The 15690-nt window shown below is 44.7% G+C and overlaps 1 protein-coding gene across 2 annotated transcripts in view; it reads left to right on the top strand.

The window, feature by feature from the left end:
* The window catches only part of KATNBL1 (katanin regulatory subunit B1 like 1), a 1007693-nt gene that overhangs the window by 441622 nt on the left and 550381 nt on the right, over positions 1 to 15690 (top strand). The window lies entirely within an intron of this gene.

Raw genomic sequence — 15690 nt, 5'->3', positions numbered from 1 at the left:
GTTGTGTTGGTCTGGTAATAAGTTGGCACACTAGGCTGTGTCACCTCAGCTTTTAGTTACACCGTCTTAGGATGTGTATTTTTTATTGTCAGTCTTTAGTGAAGGAGGCAGGCATGCTTGATTTTTGCTACCTAGAAATATATAGGATCCTTTCAGTCCCATTGTTCCAGTATTTCAATTGACTGCGATTTGAGATTTGACACAGTAGTGTTGACCTGCTTTTCAGTTTTGCAGTGACTCTGGTGCATCTTCTTTGGCACTGGGGTTGCCACAGACAAGAGAGGCAGCAGTTTTTCAGATTGTGAACTGTTTAACTTCCAAAATTTCTTAAGGAAAAAGATGGTTCTTAAAGGGGACTTGATCATTTCAAATCTGTTGTTATAGTGGCAGACTAGACTTCTGGGAAGTGCTTTCTCAACACCAATGTTTTTAGTTTGATTCTCTCATTTCTGGACCATTCTTTACTGATATTAATGGGGCAGCCCTTCATGTCACCTGGCTATGCATCGAGGTACTCATAGCAAGGGTTGCTTCTTATGAGGCTTTTTCTGTAAGCTTCTCCTTTCAAGAACTGGAACATAGCAAAATAACCAGAGAAGCCCACATTTATGCGACTGGGATCTTCTAAGTCCCTAAGAGTTGAAATCATGTGGGGAAGATGCCAGATTTTTTTTTAATTATATGCTTTTTCTTTTGGAACCACTTCAACACTCTTGGTGGTAAAGGTCCAAAGACCATTTCAGGATATAGTCTCAGGAGATTGACCACGCCAGAGATCATCCCGTCTTTCACTAGGTCATTAACAACCTCTCATTTTTCTTCTTTATACAGTAGTTAGAAAGGAGGGTGGTTGAGGTGGTTGAGTCCAACCTTCTTTGGCTAATGGTGTTAATGTGCGGTTTCTCTGACTGGTTCCATAGTTCAGATATGAAAGGATGAATGTTGGTTATTTGCACCTCTTGGGAGCAAAGTAGTCTAGTCCTGTAATGACACAGGAAAACCTGTTCATAGGTTCATACTAGGCTATCTGCCCTAGGGCATTTATAAGCCTAGCCAGAGTGTTTGGCTTTCGCCACCCATTTTAAATTAATTTTGCTATGCCCTTTTTCGAGGTTAGTATACTGTGCCTCTGTCTAACAGTGACACAAGTAATACCCGGGGTAAACCTAAGATCTCCCATCCACTCATCAAGATTCCTCTTGAAGAGAGTCAATGAGGGACTCTGCCTAACCTGGACTGGGATTTTATTCGAGTGAAGGGAGTCTCTGGGTTATGAATCTGTCCCTCCAGCATGTCCTGTTTATTTCAGTGCTGAGGTTCAAGTCTCTCGAGCGCGTAGCTCGATGGGATTTGGATTTTCTGAGGTGCAGCATGTCCATTAATTCCGGGTTGGACATGGCTTTATACGTCAGGCACAGATCGCCTCTGAGCAGGTGGTATGCCACTGAGTAGAGCTGGAGTTTCTTTAACCGGGCAGCATATGGCATCTGTTTGAGCCCTTTGATCCTCTTGGTGAGGTACTTTTGGGGTCTTTCCAGTTGCTGCAGGTGTCTGGTAAGGTACATCCCAAAAGGGGCATTGTACTCAATTATGGGCCTGATGAGGGATGAGTAAAGAGGCACGATGACCTCCCCTGATCTAGATGTGAATCCTTTCATGATTAGGTGGGCTATATAAAATGTTGTTCTAACAACTTTGGCCACGTGGTTGTCAAATGAGAGATTGCTATCAACTTGGGTCCCCCGGTCCCTAATTACTTCTGTACTTAATGGATTACTACCTATGTGGTAATTTGTGGGCACTTTGTTTTTGCCAAAGGGGATGACTATACACTTTTTGGTGTTTAGCTTGAGGCCATGGCTCTGGCACCAGTTGTCTGTTTCTATGAGGCCCTTTTGGAGGATGCTTGTGTCGGCTGGAGAGTCTATTATGGCGCCCAGTTTGCAGTCATCTGCGAACTTGGTCAGCCACAGTCCTTCCATGCTGGCCTGTACCTCCGAGAAATATATACCGAATGAGAAGGTCCCAGGACTGAGCCTTGTGGGACGCCACTTGTAACTGGTTTGGAGTCTGACATGGCTCCAGCAATTCTAACCATGTGGGTTCTGTCCTTGAGCCAGTTTGCAACCCATCTAGTGACATAGGGGTTTATATTTAAGCTGGTGAGCTTATCTATAATGCCCGACTGGGGTATTGTATCGAAGGCTTTTGCGAGGTCCAGGTAGGCTGTGTGGACCACCTTCTCCTCGTCGATGGCCTTGGTGACTGTTTCAAAGAAATCAACCAGGTTTAAGAGGCAGGATCTGCCCTTAACAAAGCCGAACTGGGTAGGATCCAGTGTCTGTAGATCCCCAATATCTTTATTTATGAGGTCCATGATGATCCTTTCCATAGCTTTGCAGACCAAGCTAGTCAGGCTTATGGGGCGATAGTTTCCAGGATCCGTTGAGGCACCACCTTTGTGGAGAGGGACCACTGTTGCTGTACGCCACTCTTTGGGTACATATCCTGTAGTAAGGCTGAGATTGAACAGTAGTTTTATGTTTGGGTTTAGCTCTTCTTGGAGTTCATGTAAGACGCAGCCCGGGACACCGTCTGGTCCCATTGATGCTGTGTTTTTTGCTTTGGAGAGGGCGGCTCTTACCTGAGCATCTGAGATGTCAGGGGGGCAGCACTCTGCTGGGATAGATATTTGCCCTTTTGGTGTGGGGGGGGAGTTTGCGCTGAACCTCTCAGCTAGGATGTTGGCGATGTCTGTGGGTTCAGTGTATTTTTTGTCATTTTGGACTAATTCTGAGCATATCTGGGAATTCCCACCCAGGTTCCTAACATAACTAAAGAAAGCCTTGTGATTATCCTTGGTGTCTTGTGCAGTTTTTCTGTTGAATCTGGCCTTAGACGATTTTATGAGTGCCCGTAGTTTTTTTGCTAATACCGATCAGAGATGCCCTCCCTTTTTGGGATTTTGCTCTATCATGTAGTAGCTTCCTCCTATTGTATAGTTTGTTTATGGCTGGGGTCAACCAGACAGGACGTCTGCCTTTGGAGGATTGGGTCTTGGTTTTATTTGGGTTTGCGTTTTATTTGGGTTTGCATGATCCATGCATTCCTGAAGGTGTTCATAGAATGCGTTTATAAAGGATTCTGCGGTCCGGGCCGTATTTTCCACAGGCCTGGGGGCTTTGAAGGATTCCACCTCGGTTTTGAGGAGTGTGAAATTTGCTTTAGAGAAGTTTTTCACTGTGGTTTTCTGGGCAGGGGGTGGGGTCGGGATGTGAATATCCAGTGAGATTAGTTTATGGTCTGATCTTACCAGTGAGGGATACACTTCTGGTCTGGAATATAGAGTCCCCATGTTGGTGATGATCAGGTCCAGTATGTTTTCCCCTCTTGTGGGAGTGGTAACAAGTTGTTCCATAGCATTTGAGTTTATAAATTCTAGGAACCTTTGGGCTAGGGTGTTGGAGCTAGAGTAATGCTCCCAGTCTATGTTTGGGTAGTTGAAGTCACCCAATATAATGGTGTTTGGAGAGACCTTCATATTTTCCAGTGTTCTCAGGAAGGCCGAGTGGGGTTCCTGGGTTTGGGAGGGTGGTCTGTAGCAGGCTATAAACTGGAAGGCAGTTTTACCCACTGTTAGTTGCACATGGATAGTTTCTGATGCTTCGTGCTGTGCCACCAACCTGGAGGTGTGGGTATCTTTGACGAATATTAATACTTTTGTGGTTCGGTCCAAGTTTTGGGGCCGAAAAGCATGGTATGAGGTATAACCTGGTAGTGCTGGGGTGCTCTCGGGAGCCTTGAACCAGGTTTCTGTTACTGCACAGATATCGATGTTCTCCATGCTAAGGAGAGTTTCGAGTGCATGCATCTTGAGGTTTAGACTTCTGGCGTTGAGTAGCATTACTCTTAGTTTCTTATCCCTTGTGATACCTGTGGAGGTGAGTTTGTCTTTTGAGCCTTGCCTAAAAAAGGCACTATGGGGGTAACAAGAGCCTTTGCCAATATCCGAAAGCCCAGGGGTGACAGGTGCAAGCCGTCCCTAGCGAAGCATCGTGGCTTGTCGAGCATGTCATCCCAGGCTGACAGGCATTGGATCCCCTTTGAATGACACCAATACTTAAGCCAGTTGTTGAAATTGATCATCTTGCCTTCATATTGTGGCATCATTCTTGGTGAGGGTAAGATGCTACTCAAGGTCAGGGTCATACCGGCCTGGGCTACATGCTCAGAGAGCTCCTCTGTTTCTTTTCATGTAGTCCAGGGAGGTACGTCTCAGGTCATTCACACCAGCATGGACAATGAGTGAGTCATATTTGTACTTGCCTTGGAGTGTCCTGAGTGCTTGTGTTATGTGGCGGATCCTAGCGCCCGACAGGCAGCTCACCGTGACCTTCTCCTTGTTCAGCCTGGTGAGCGGGACGTCAGTGTGCCTGATGATAGTCACCTATTACAAGTGTATCAGGTGTTGTTTAGCCTTAAGGGCTGTGACTGTTCGGCACATTGGCTTTGTGAGCTATGTGTTGCACGTGTTTTGTTTTGGGGTAGCGGTTGCTTGGGTGTCTGCTTTGGAGATCTCTGCTGCTTAGGCAGATTTTTATTTAGAGCCTCAGAGTATGTTTTTGTGTTTGGTTTGCTGTCGTGGTAGGTCTATGTGAGACTGGAATTATAGTGAGTGTGGTTTCCTTCTCCTCCTGACTGGTTACGCCAGTACTGAGTTGAGAGAGCTTAGCCTCCAGTTTGGCTATATGGTTGCATCTCTCACATGTGTTGGAGTTTGTTGGGAGGAGGAGAGGGTTGTCTGTGTACATGAGGCAGTTGTAACATTGCCTCAAGATTCCCAGATTCACCAGCTGGACCAGAGAGGAGATTGACAACTGACCTTTGGACATGCTAGAATAGTATTGGGAATTCCTTTATAATTGAAAAAAAAATGGGCCAATGGGGAACAAGGTACTCAAGGGGAGTTTGTGAGGGTGTAGTGCTTTTAATTTTTTAGTGCTGACTTAGTGAGCAAGTGCCAGGTAACTTTAATGCAAAAACGACAAACAGTAACTTTCTTTCAAGTGAAACAAGGAAATAAGTACAGTAAGCAATGCAGATATCACTAGGGATCCACAGAAGCGCTGAAAAGCCGTGTTTTAGGTGAAATTAGCATTTCAGGGAAATAACAAGCAAACAAACAAGCAGCATACAAACAAAGCTAGATTCAGCAGGCCTGGATCTAGTCTATGCTACAGCAAACAAGGTGTACCAATTTCAATAAGAAACTGTTCAAATATGCAGGCACTATAAGCCTTTAATCAGAAATTCCCAGCTCAGAAGGGCAGAGTCCAGCCTCTCCTCCCACAAGAGTGCAGACCACGAACCCTCTTAATGTAAAATAACTGGCTTGAAGCCCAAGTGCTTAAACCAGAATTAATACACTTTTAGAATAACAGACACTGAGCCCTCAATCAGCAGTTCCCAACTTAGAAGGATGTAAGCTACCTGTTCTGCCACTACAGTGCAGACCACAAACCTTCTTAATGTAAAACAACTGGTCTGAAGCCCAAGTGCTTAAACTAAAAGGCTTAGAATGAGTTACACCAAGCAGTAATAAATACAATTGAGTACTTTTAAGATGACGCAAAAGCAAAATAAGGTAGGAACAAACACAAATACAGTAAAAGCAGATAATTTTTTTTTTTTTTTTTTTAAGTGGAAAGAGAGAAAGGTGTAGCAGAAACTAAGCTGATTGGCCTTCTCAAATGTTCTCTCTGTACTGGGTAGAATGAGGTAATGACACTAGACTGGGAGGAGGGTCCCAGATCAAATTTACACTAGGGGCGGGCAACTACAAAGCCACCAACTGTAAACAACAGCGAGGGAGGGTGGGAAACAAACTGCAGAAATGTTTCTCACAGCTGAAAAGCAGCAGTGAGCCTTTAAATGAAAGTTTTAAACAGCTAAACGAGCCTCTAGAAAAAAGTTTAACTGCAACAAGTTATTAGAAATAAACAACCCAACAGATGCTTAATAAAAGTGGACAATTTCCAGTTAATACCTCACACACATCTTCACTGAATATGTCCTTTTGTTTTGGGTTGACAGTTGGCTCATTTTCATGGCTGGTCCCATGGCTGTTTCATCTGGCCCCTCCTGTTTACTGGCTTTTCCTGGTAGCTTCAAGCCCCATATAGTTAGCCTTCCATTCAGGCTTTCAAGTGTAGGTTGCACTCAGTTTGCATTGTGCATTACAGGCATCCCTGTTGGCTTGATCATAGATATCTGAAAACATGTTTTTTCTTCTGGGCTTTTCTTGCAGCCCCCCCCCCCCCGGCTCCCCATTTGCTTCAGGTGGAGGTGCAGGATTAAGACCCATATCTGCTTGATTGAGAAGCACATTCTGAGGTACTGCTGTGTCCCTTGTTGAAGAGTTCTGTTCATAGGTTTTGGACTCCATTTTCAGAAAGCTTGTCTATGTTGCTGGGTCTGCTGACTTAATAGTTTCGGAATTCATCGCTGGCTTAAAATTCATACAAAGTATCTTTGCCTCTGCAAAAAGGTACTGGTGTTCAGGTACACAGATGTGTAGACCTGCACCCTCATTTTGGAGCTGGATTCTCTTATCTTAATCCCACTTCTGTTTTGAAATTTCCTTTTTGGTTCTTCTACTGAATCTTTCTTCTCCCTGTTGTTTTGCATAGATGGAAATGGTGGTGGTGGCGGAGTCTTTCATTGTCCATCAGTATGCTACTGACACATGTTCCCTCACATATTTGTGCTGATTATTTGGATGGATTGTTGGTCCATCTTTTTGAGTTCAAATAGGTAAGAGATCACAGCTGCCAGGTGGGCAGTTGTAATAGATTGACAATTGCGTTCTGTTTGCACTGGGCTGCTTTACATTGATTGCCTTTACTGTAATCTGCATCTACTCCTCTGTAGGAAAAGTTGGCTGCAGTGATTGCTTTAGAGTGTGTTATTGCAGGCTTAGCTCCCACAGCCATTTTCTTATGGAGTTTTGTAGTGTTACTTTATTCAGAAAAGGCCTGGAGCACTTACTTGACAGGTGAAAGAAGGAGAAAAATGGCTTTCAGTTGACTGCACTGTTGACCTTTGCCATCATGGTTATAAGCATTGTTTTTGACGCAGAGTGTTGCTTGGAAACTGTGTAGGTGTTGCAGTTAATCAGGACTAGCTCCACCTCACTGACCTCTGAGGGTGTTTTTATGAATGTTCCCTTGCGTAGCCTAGAGCCCAAGTTTATATGGAGAGAATACAGATGCATGAAAAACATCTTGATTGTGGTTGGTGTTGGGTTTTCTCATGCCAGTGCACTTTATTATTGACTCAGAAGAGCAGATGCAAACAAGCCACTAAGGCTCTATTAAGGGAGCTACCCACTGTTGTTCCTTCCATAGAGGATATGGTGGCTGTATTCCCTGCATTAGCCAGGTGTCCACATCAAAGATCCTCTTGCTGGGAGATCAGTGCAGTCCTGATAACTTGCTTAACAGCTCTCCCTTCCCGGTAGTTGGAAGTGGTTTACTACGCCATCAGTCCAGAGTGGATCTGATATCTCCATCTATTCCTCAGTGGATGGGTCTTCAAATCTGATTTTTGATCCAAATTTGACCACTTTGGATCTCAAGCTCAGGCTTCTTTCACTACCCATAACCCCCTGTAAAGCTTAAAATTGCCTCCGATCTCATTTGCTGTTCATTTGAGACGGATGTGGAATTACTTGCTCAGGTGTGGGTTAAAGTTTTGTGAGGATATTTTGTAAGAATATTTTGATTTGATCTCTCTTTCTCTAGTTTCTGACACCTTATAGCTGTAAAATTTATTTTCTTAAGTTTTTAAATTCAAAAAACTTCATGTACAGTTTTTTTTTTATTTTCTTCTGTTTCAGTACCGTCTTTCTAGAGCAATAAAATTTATATATAAAATATAACACTTCTATTTAAACTGTTGTATTAGTGATTTTTCTCTGTGACCTGGTGTCACAAGATTCAAACTTGGACTTGCTCTCTGTGTGTTTTACTGTCTTGGAGTTTACCACTTGGATGAGCAGTGTGGTATTTGCACTCTCTTTGGTATCTGGGCAGTTGTAGAAAGAACAATTAATTCTTTAGGGACTTATCCCTGACCCTGTAGGAGAAATGTCCAGTGCTCAAACTGGTACCGGAGCTTCATCTTCATCAAAAAAGGATACAGAAAAATCCAAGGGAGATAAAACCTCCAAAGATAAGATTATGGAGTCTAGGAAAAACTGTCCATGATCATTCTTCCTCTTTGACATCAGCTCTTAAATTGTCCAAAAAATGCAGATCTCATTCTCTTCTCTGAGCCAGAAATGATCAGATCCAAAACTCCTCCCTCCCCCTCTTCCTTGAGCCATGGTTTTCACCAGAGCCATTTTTTTTCAGTTCTGATCTTCTTTTCTACAAGAAAGGATTAGCCATTGTTCATAGAGATCTCCACCCACCACTTCATCCCTGCTGTTAGTTCAGGCAACCAGGAGTCTTTCAGAAGCTGATATGGACTGCATGATGAAATTTCTCAGGCCCCCAGATCAGTTGGGCATCCTGGCTGATCTTGGAGTTGTATTCTCCTCACCCAGTAGTTGCTCCTATCCCGATCCATTTGTCGGATTCCAGAGTTATGGATCTGAGTACCTCCCAGAATTTGTCTGCCTTGGACCCAAAAATCTGTCTGCCTTCTACTCGAGCAGAAAATTTGACCTGTACAACTGTCATTGTCAGAGCTGGAATATTCCAGAAGCCGAAGCTTTAGTGTGGGATCTTTGAGGGGGGGGGGCTTGACTCTGTGGGGTTCAGTGCTGTCCCTTCCACTTGGAGCCTTGGCACTAGACAGCTTGACACTGGTGTCTTCAGTTCTGAAATGTGTGGAGTTCATGGATTTTCCTAGTAAGGTAGCTTCGGCTGCTACTTTTCATTTCTTTGGATCTCCCTCTGTTAGCATTTGAGGTTGTCAGGAGCACTCTTTAATTGGAGATATGGATTTCTCTCCCCAGCTTAGCTCCACCCATTCCCCAGAGAGCACCCTTGGTCTTGATCCTTTGCATTTAGTGCACATGGGACAGCTAGCCCCGGTGAGGCTTGAGTTAGTCTCCTTAGTGAACTTGCAAGCCTTTTCCAAGTCTTCTCCAGAACATCCTGCTGGGCAAGCTCCTCTGAAGCATTTGTGAAGAGAGGCAAATAAACTTCCCTGCAGGAGCCTCTCACAGAGGGCACAGATTTTGATGACTGGAAAGTTCCCCTAGAATCCCCCTTTGAGGTTGCATCATTAGGAGAAATTCTCAAACTTCTCAGACAGAAGGGCATGTGGTCCTCCGAAGTCCCCTTCCAAGAGGAGTCAGTGTTCCTTGAGGCCTTTGGCTCCTCAGCTACATCTTGGGTGGTTCTGCCTGCAGATGACATGATGGTACTCCTTTCCAAGCAGGTTTGGAAGGAACCAGAGTAAATGGACCAGTTTCTGTAAGCCAAATAAGTACGTTCTCCCCAAAAGATTTGCCAGTATTGCAGCAAGGGGCTTGCCATGGATTCTACAGTAGTGACATCAGCCAACAAGAAAGGGTCACAGAAGAATGCTCTTCTGTCTATTCCCCCTATTAGGGAATCTAGGGCACTGGGCAGGTTTACAGGTTTGGGAAGCGGGCATACGCTTCAGTTACATTCATTTTGAGGACATTTGAGGACAGTGAACTACTTGGCATGCATTACTAGATTTCAGTGGGATTTAACCAAGGAAATCTCTCTCTTGGTCTACATCTGTACAAGAAAAAACTTTGGAGTCTCAGTTGGCCACCCTGCAGTCTTTGTCAAATGGCACAATGCATCTCGTCTCTAATGTTACCAAGGGCACTTCGAGAGCAGCAGTCATGGGTATTACTTTTAGGATACCTGCCTGGATGCATTTGTGTGACTTCATTGAGCACTTTAGGATGTCTTTTATTAGTGCCTCATTTGATGGCTGAACACTCTTTGGGCCAAGGTTACACACCAATCAGAAGTGAGCAAGATGGAAAGTCCCTTTATGCATTTGGAATACAGTTCTCTACCCCCAGAGGTCCTTTCTGGGAACCAGAACAGGGAAAGAAACTATGATTTCTGAAATCGCAAGGATTCTCTTCTGACACTTCTTGAGATGGACCCCCCCCAAGGCAGAGGGGGTAGTTCCAACAGTAGATGCTGACCACAAGGCAGCAATGGACTGCAGAACCAAGGCTTTAGAGGTTCTTTCATCAAGAGACTTTATCAGAGTTGCCTAACTGTCTTTCTCTGAAGGTATTTTTTTTTTTGGGGGGGGGGTGTTCTTCATCTCACATTGCTGCAGTCCTTACACTTGGGGTAGTCCGCTGTCCTCGGTCGGCCCGAATATCAAAGTATTAGGCTGACGTCGGTCAAGGCGCATAAGACTGACATCAGGACGTCAGGGTACATATGCGCATGACCGACGTCATATCCTCAGTCTTTTTTGCCGCATGGTCCGATGCAGAAGCAGCGTTGCAAGTGCCGTTCGGCGTTCTGAAATTTTTCGAATTCGGAGTTTCAGACCGAGTCAAAGTTGGCTAAGTACCCGTTGGGGAATATTTTAGTTTTTCTTGCCTCAGTGGTTTACCGGATGTCAGAAAAAGTGAATAACTGTATTTCTTGTGGGAAACAAATACCGCATAGAGATTATCATACTTTGTGTATTCCTTGTTTGGGGCCTGAGCACGACGTTGTTGGGTGTCGCTTTTGTGCTAGGTTCAATAAGCGCACTATTAAGCGAAGGTTAGATTGTGCCAGGTTGGTCTTTGGGAAGCGGTGCAATTATAACATGCCGTCGGATGCTCCGACGCCCGCTTCTTCGAAGAAGCGCAAAGACAAGACAGCTAAGCCCAGGCAAGAAGAGTCGTCCGTACCGGACGCCGGTTCTTTGGAGGCGTCAGTGGAACCGGTGGTTCCGCCGGAGGCTTCTCTGGAGGCCCAGGGGGAGACCTTGTTATTGTAGGATGTGGCCTCTCAGGAGGCAGGTCAGGCTGAAGGGGCTTCTCAGGTTACTGTACTCCCCTCCCTTCCTAGGGTGGTTAGGCCCTCTCCTTCTGTTTCTAAGGCTTCTCCCAGAGGCAGGCCAGGTTTAGCTTCTGTTGGTGTTACTCCTAGTTCTTCAGGATCTGTGCCCAAGAAGCACATGCTTAAAATGGCAGAAGATTTAATTACCTTGATTAGGGGTTCTTTGCCCCCCCCCAGATAAGAGGCCTAGGGTGGAACCAGAGTTGGGGAGTTTTGAGCAGGCTTCAGATGTTTCAGAGTCTTCGGCTGAAGACTTGCAGGAGTATGATCCTTATTCTGATGCAGATGATTCCACTCCTTCTGCTTCTCCTCCAGAGGATTTTTCTTTTTCAGAAACTCTTCACTCCATGAGGGAGCATTTTAAGTGGGAAGGTCAGGACTTCTCTGATTCCAGGAAAAGGCTTAGGGAATTTTTGCTTTTACCCCAGCATAGGCCTTTGGCTATACCTCCTGTTCTGGATGTTGTGGAAGATGTGTTTATGGAGGCTTCACTTAATCCTGATTCTTTGCCTCCTGCTCCTGTTAAACCGGATAGGTATTATAGGGTGCCTGAGGCTCATAAATATCTTTATAAGAGTCCTAGGGCGGACCCAGAAACTGTTAGTCAGGGACCTAAGGGTGTCAAGGCCTCTGTTGTAAAAAATCCGGTTCCTCCAGATAAAGAGGCCAGAGCTTTGGATAGATGGGGAAAGAAAGTCGATACTTCTTCCACCTTAGCTATGAGGGCTTTGAATTGCCAGTTTCACATGTTAAAATATCAAAACTATCTTCTTTCTCAACTGAAGTCTAAGGTAGATGCTCTGGCGGAAGGCATTGAGTGTAAGGAATTACAAGATTTGGTACATGTCTCTGAACAGGTGGGTAAGCATTCTTTACAATGTGGTTTTGATGCTATACAAGCCTCGTCTAGGGTGGCTGCCACTGGGTCAGTGCTTCGCAGGCACGCCTGGCTAAGGGATCAGAATTTATCTGAACATGTTAAGACAAGGATTTTGGATGCTCCTTTACAGTCTGATGTGTTGTTTGGTTCTCCTGTGGAGTCAGTCTTGAAGAAAATGGAAGACAAGGCTAAGTTTATGCAGACTGTTAAAGATTTTTTGCAAGTCTAGCCTCCGAAGTTTAGTAGGAATTGGCCTGCTAAGGGGTGGACGTACCCTTCTTATGATTCTCAGTCTAGGGGTAGATCTAGACGTGGTAGGGGCAGAGCTCAGAGCTCCTTCAGACCTAGAACAGGGAGTTCTCCTGCACAATCTTCAGGTGAGGGCAGGGGCCAGTCCTTTCGTAAACAGGCCCAATGACCTACCTTTTCAGCTGCCAGATCCTTCTTGCCTGGCAGCACCTTTGGGAGGAAGGTTGGCACTCTTCAGGAAAATTGGAGTTTGATTACCCAAGACAAATGGGTATTGGATATCATACACCAAGGTTACAGGTTTTATTTCCATACCTTGCCTCCTTTCAAAGGCATGCCGGACGTTCCTCCTCAGCAAAGAATAGAGGCTCACAAACAAATTTCTCTGCTGCTCCAAATAGGGGCCATACAACCGGTCCCTCTGCCAGAAGTGGGCCTAGGATTTTATTCTCGCCTGTTCCTAGTACCAAAGAAGGGGAACACGTGGAGACCAATTTTGGATTTATCTATCCTCAACATTTATCTGGACATTCCCAAGTTCAAAATGTTGACGTTACAACAGCTTTTACCTCTGCTGGGCAAAGATCACTGGATGGTGACTCTGGATCTCAAGGAGGCTTACCTTCATGTTCCTATCAGGCTAAGTTGCAGGAAGTATCTACGTTTCGGGCTGGGACTTCTCATTATCAGTTCTCTGCATTGCCCTTTGGCTTATCTACTGCCCAGAGTGTTCACGAAGGTTCTGGCTCCAGTGATAGCTTTCTTCAGGCTAAGAGGAATACAGATCTATCCTTATTTGGACGATTGCCTGATTCTGGCTCAAGGAAAGGACGAACTTCTTCATCATTTACACTATGTGATAGCAGTGCTAAGATGCCTGGGGTATTCTGTGAACGAAATAAAGTCCAGTCTAGTACCCTCTCAGGACATGTGCTTTCTGGGTGTGAGACTGAATACAGCAGCCCAGATGGCCTTTTTGACCCCGGACAAACAACAGAATCTTTCTCTTTATTTCCATCAATTGTCTCGTCAGTCCAGGCTGACTGCAAGGACAGTCCTTCAAGCCTTGGGGTTCATGGCATCTTGTATTCTGGTGCTTCCCAATGCCAAACTGCATATGAGGAAGCTACAATGGTATCTCAAAAATGTATGGACACAGCACTGCCAAGATATGGACACTGTCATTCAGATAATACCTTGCATTCAAAAGGAATTTTTGTGGTGGGCTCAGGAATGTCACCTAAACAAGGGACTCTCTGTGACCCGACCAGAGGCGAGTCAGATTCTAACGACAGATGCCTCAGACAAAGCTTGGGGAGCTCATCTAAATGGAAAGTGGATACAAGACACGTGGCCTGCCAGACTTCTACATCTACATATCAACTTGAAGGAGATGTTAGCAGTCCAATTTGCATTAATAGCTTTCAAGGATTTACTTCTTCCAGGGCAGGTGTTGATTCTAACAGACAACACAACTGTCATGTGGTACATCAACAAGCAAGGGGGAACACATTCTTATCCTCTGTGCAGACAAGCGATGATTTTGTGGGAGACTGCTCTCAGTTTACAGCTAAATCTTCAGGCAAGGTTTCTGCCGGGAGCACAGAACTCCTTAGCAGATGTGTTGAGCAGACAAATTATGGATCCCCACGAGTGGAAATTGGATCCTCATGTATTTCAGAAATTGACAGTGTCATGGGGAACTCCAGACATAGATCTGTTCGCTTCTCCACTAAACTACCAGCTGCCAAAGTTTTGCACAAAGAGTTTTCATCCCACAGCTTGGAAAGTGGATGCTCTTTCATTCAATTGGAGCAATCTTCATGTGTATGCCTTTCCACCTCTGCCTCTCCTCCCAAAGGTACTTCTGAAGGTCAGACAGGACAAGCCAAAGATGATTTTAATAGCTCCAGATTGGCCTCGACAGCACTGGTACCCACTACTGAGAAGTCTGGTACGGGAGCCTCCATGGCCTTTACCTTCGATTCCACACCTGCTGTCTCAGGAGAACAGTCATTTACTCAATGTCAAACTTCACTCTCTTCACCTGACAGCCTGGCATATTCTGTTTTAAACCCTGGAGGGTCTCAGCTTCCACAGCAAGTTTTGAATGTTATTTTGGAGGCCAGAAGGCCTAGTACAAGGAAAGTGTACGCAGATAAATGGAAGAGGTTTTTATTTTGGAGTGCAGCAAAAGCATTTGATGTTTCTAAGCCTAATTTAAGTGTGGCTCTTCAATATCTTACTGAGTTACTGGACAAAGGTTTGTCCTTCTCTTCTATTAAGATTCATGCTGCAGCAATTTCTGCTCACTATGACTGTGACCCACCATTGTTTTCTCATCCTTTGTTTAAGCAATTCCTTAGAGGGGCAAAGAATATAAGACCCCCACCGAGAGCTCCTACTCCTGCTTGGGATCTCAATTTTGTGTTGGAGAAACTTACTCTACAACCTTTTGAGCCTGCAGCTACTGCTGAGTTGAAATATTTATCATGGAAGACTGCTTTTTTGTTAGCCATTAGCTCTGCGAGAAGGGTTTCTGAATTAGAGGCCCTTATGGCAGTTGAGCCTTTCTTAATTTTCCATAAGGATAGGGTATCTTTCGTACTAATCCTTCCTTTATGCCTAAAGTGGTTTCTAGTGTGGCTTTAAACCAAACTATTCATTTGCCTACCTTTTATGCAAACCCCCAAAATAAAGGGGAAAAGGTTTTGCACACTTTGGATATACACAGGCAGTTGCGATATTATTTGAGCAGAACTAAAGGGTTCAGGCAGTCTCAGCAGTTATTTGTTTCTTTTGCTTTGAGTTCTCAGGGCAAGCCTGTGTCAAAACAAACTATTTCTAAGTGGATTGGGTTGTGTATTGCTTTCTGTTATTCCCATCATGGTAAGGAGATTCCAGCTGGGATTAGGCCTCATTCCACTAGGGCTACTGCCACTTCTACAGCCTTTCTAAGGGGGGTAGCAACTAAGGATATTTTGGAGGCTGCTACTTGGAGTTCAGTGCATACTTTCTCTAAGCATTATCACCTTCCACTTTACTCTAAATCGAGGGCTGGTTTTGCCACTGCAATTTTACAGGGCATTTTGGCAGCTCCTACTGCTTTATAGTTGTGCCATCCTCCCTTTTCTCTGCTTTGGGATTCTACCCAAGTGTAAGGACTGCAGCAATGTGAGATGAAGAACATAGTACAGTTTTGTACCTACCATAAATGTAGATGTTCAAGATCCACATTGCTGCAGTCCAATTTACCCTCCCTCCTTCCCCTCTGTAGTTAGAGGCGGTTGTGTGGTGTGGGTTGTACATATTATAAATATTGTATATATTGTACATATAGTTAGTACACGGGTGTTTGGTTGTTTTTTGTTGTCTTTTGGTTTTGACCTTTCTGTTTAGGGTCTTCTGACATCTGGGGCAAGAAAAGACTGAGGATATGACGTCGGTCATGCGCATATGTACCCTGACGTCCTGATGTCAGTCTTATGCGCCTTG

Source organism: Protopterus annectens, chromosome 6.part0 (genome assembly GCF_019279795.1).
Source record: "Protopterus annectens isolate FY-2018-M chromosome 6.part0, PAN1.0, whole genome shotgun sequence".
Taxonomy (NCBI): domain Eukaryota; kingdom Metazoa; phylum Chordata; order Ceratodontiformes; family Protopteridae; genus Protopterus; species Protopterus annectens.
Note: the sequence above shows the minus strand (reverse complement) of the source record. Positions and strands in the feature narration are given on the sequence as shown.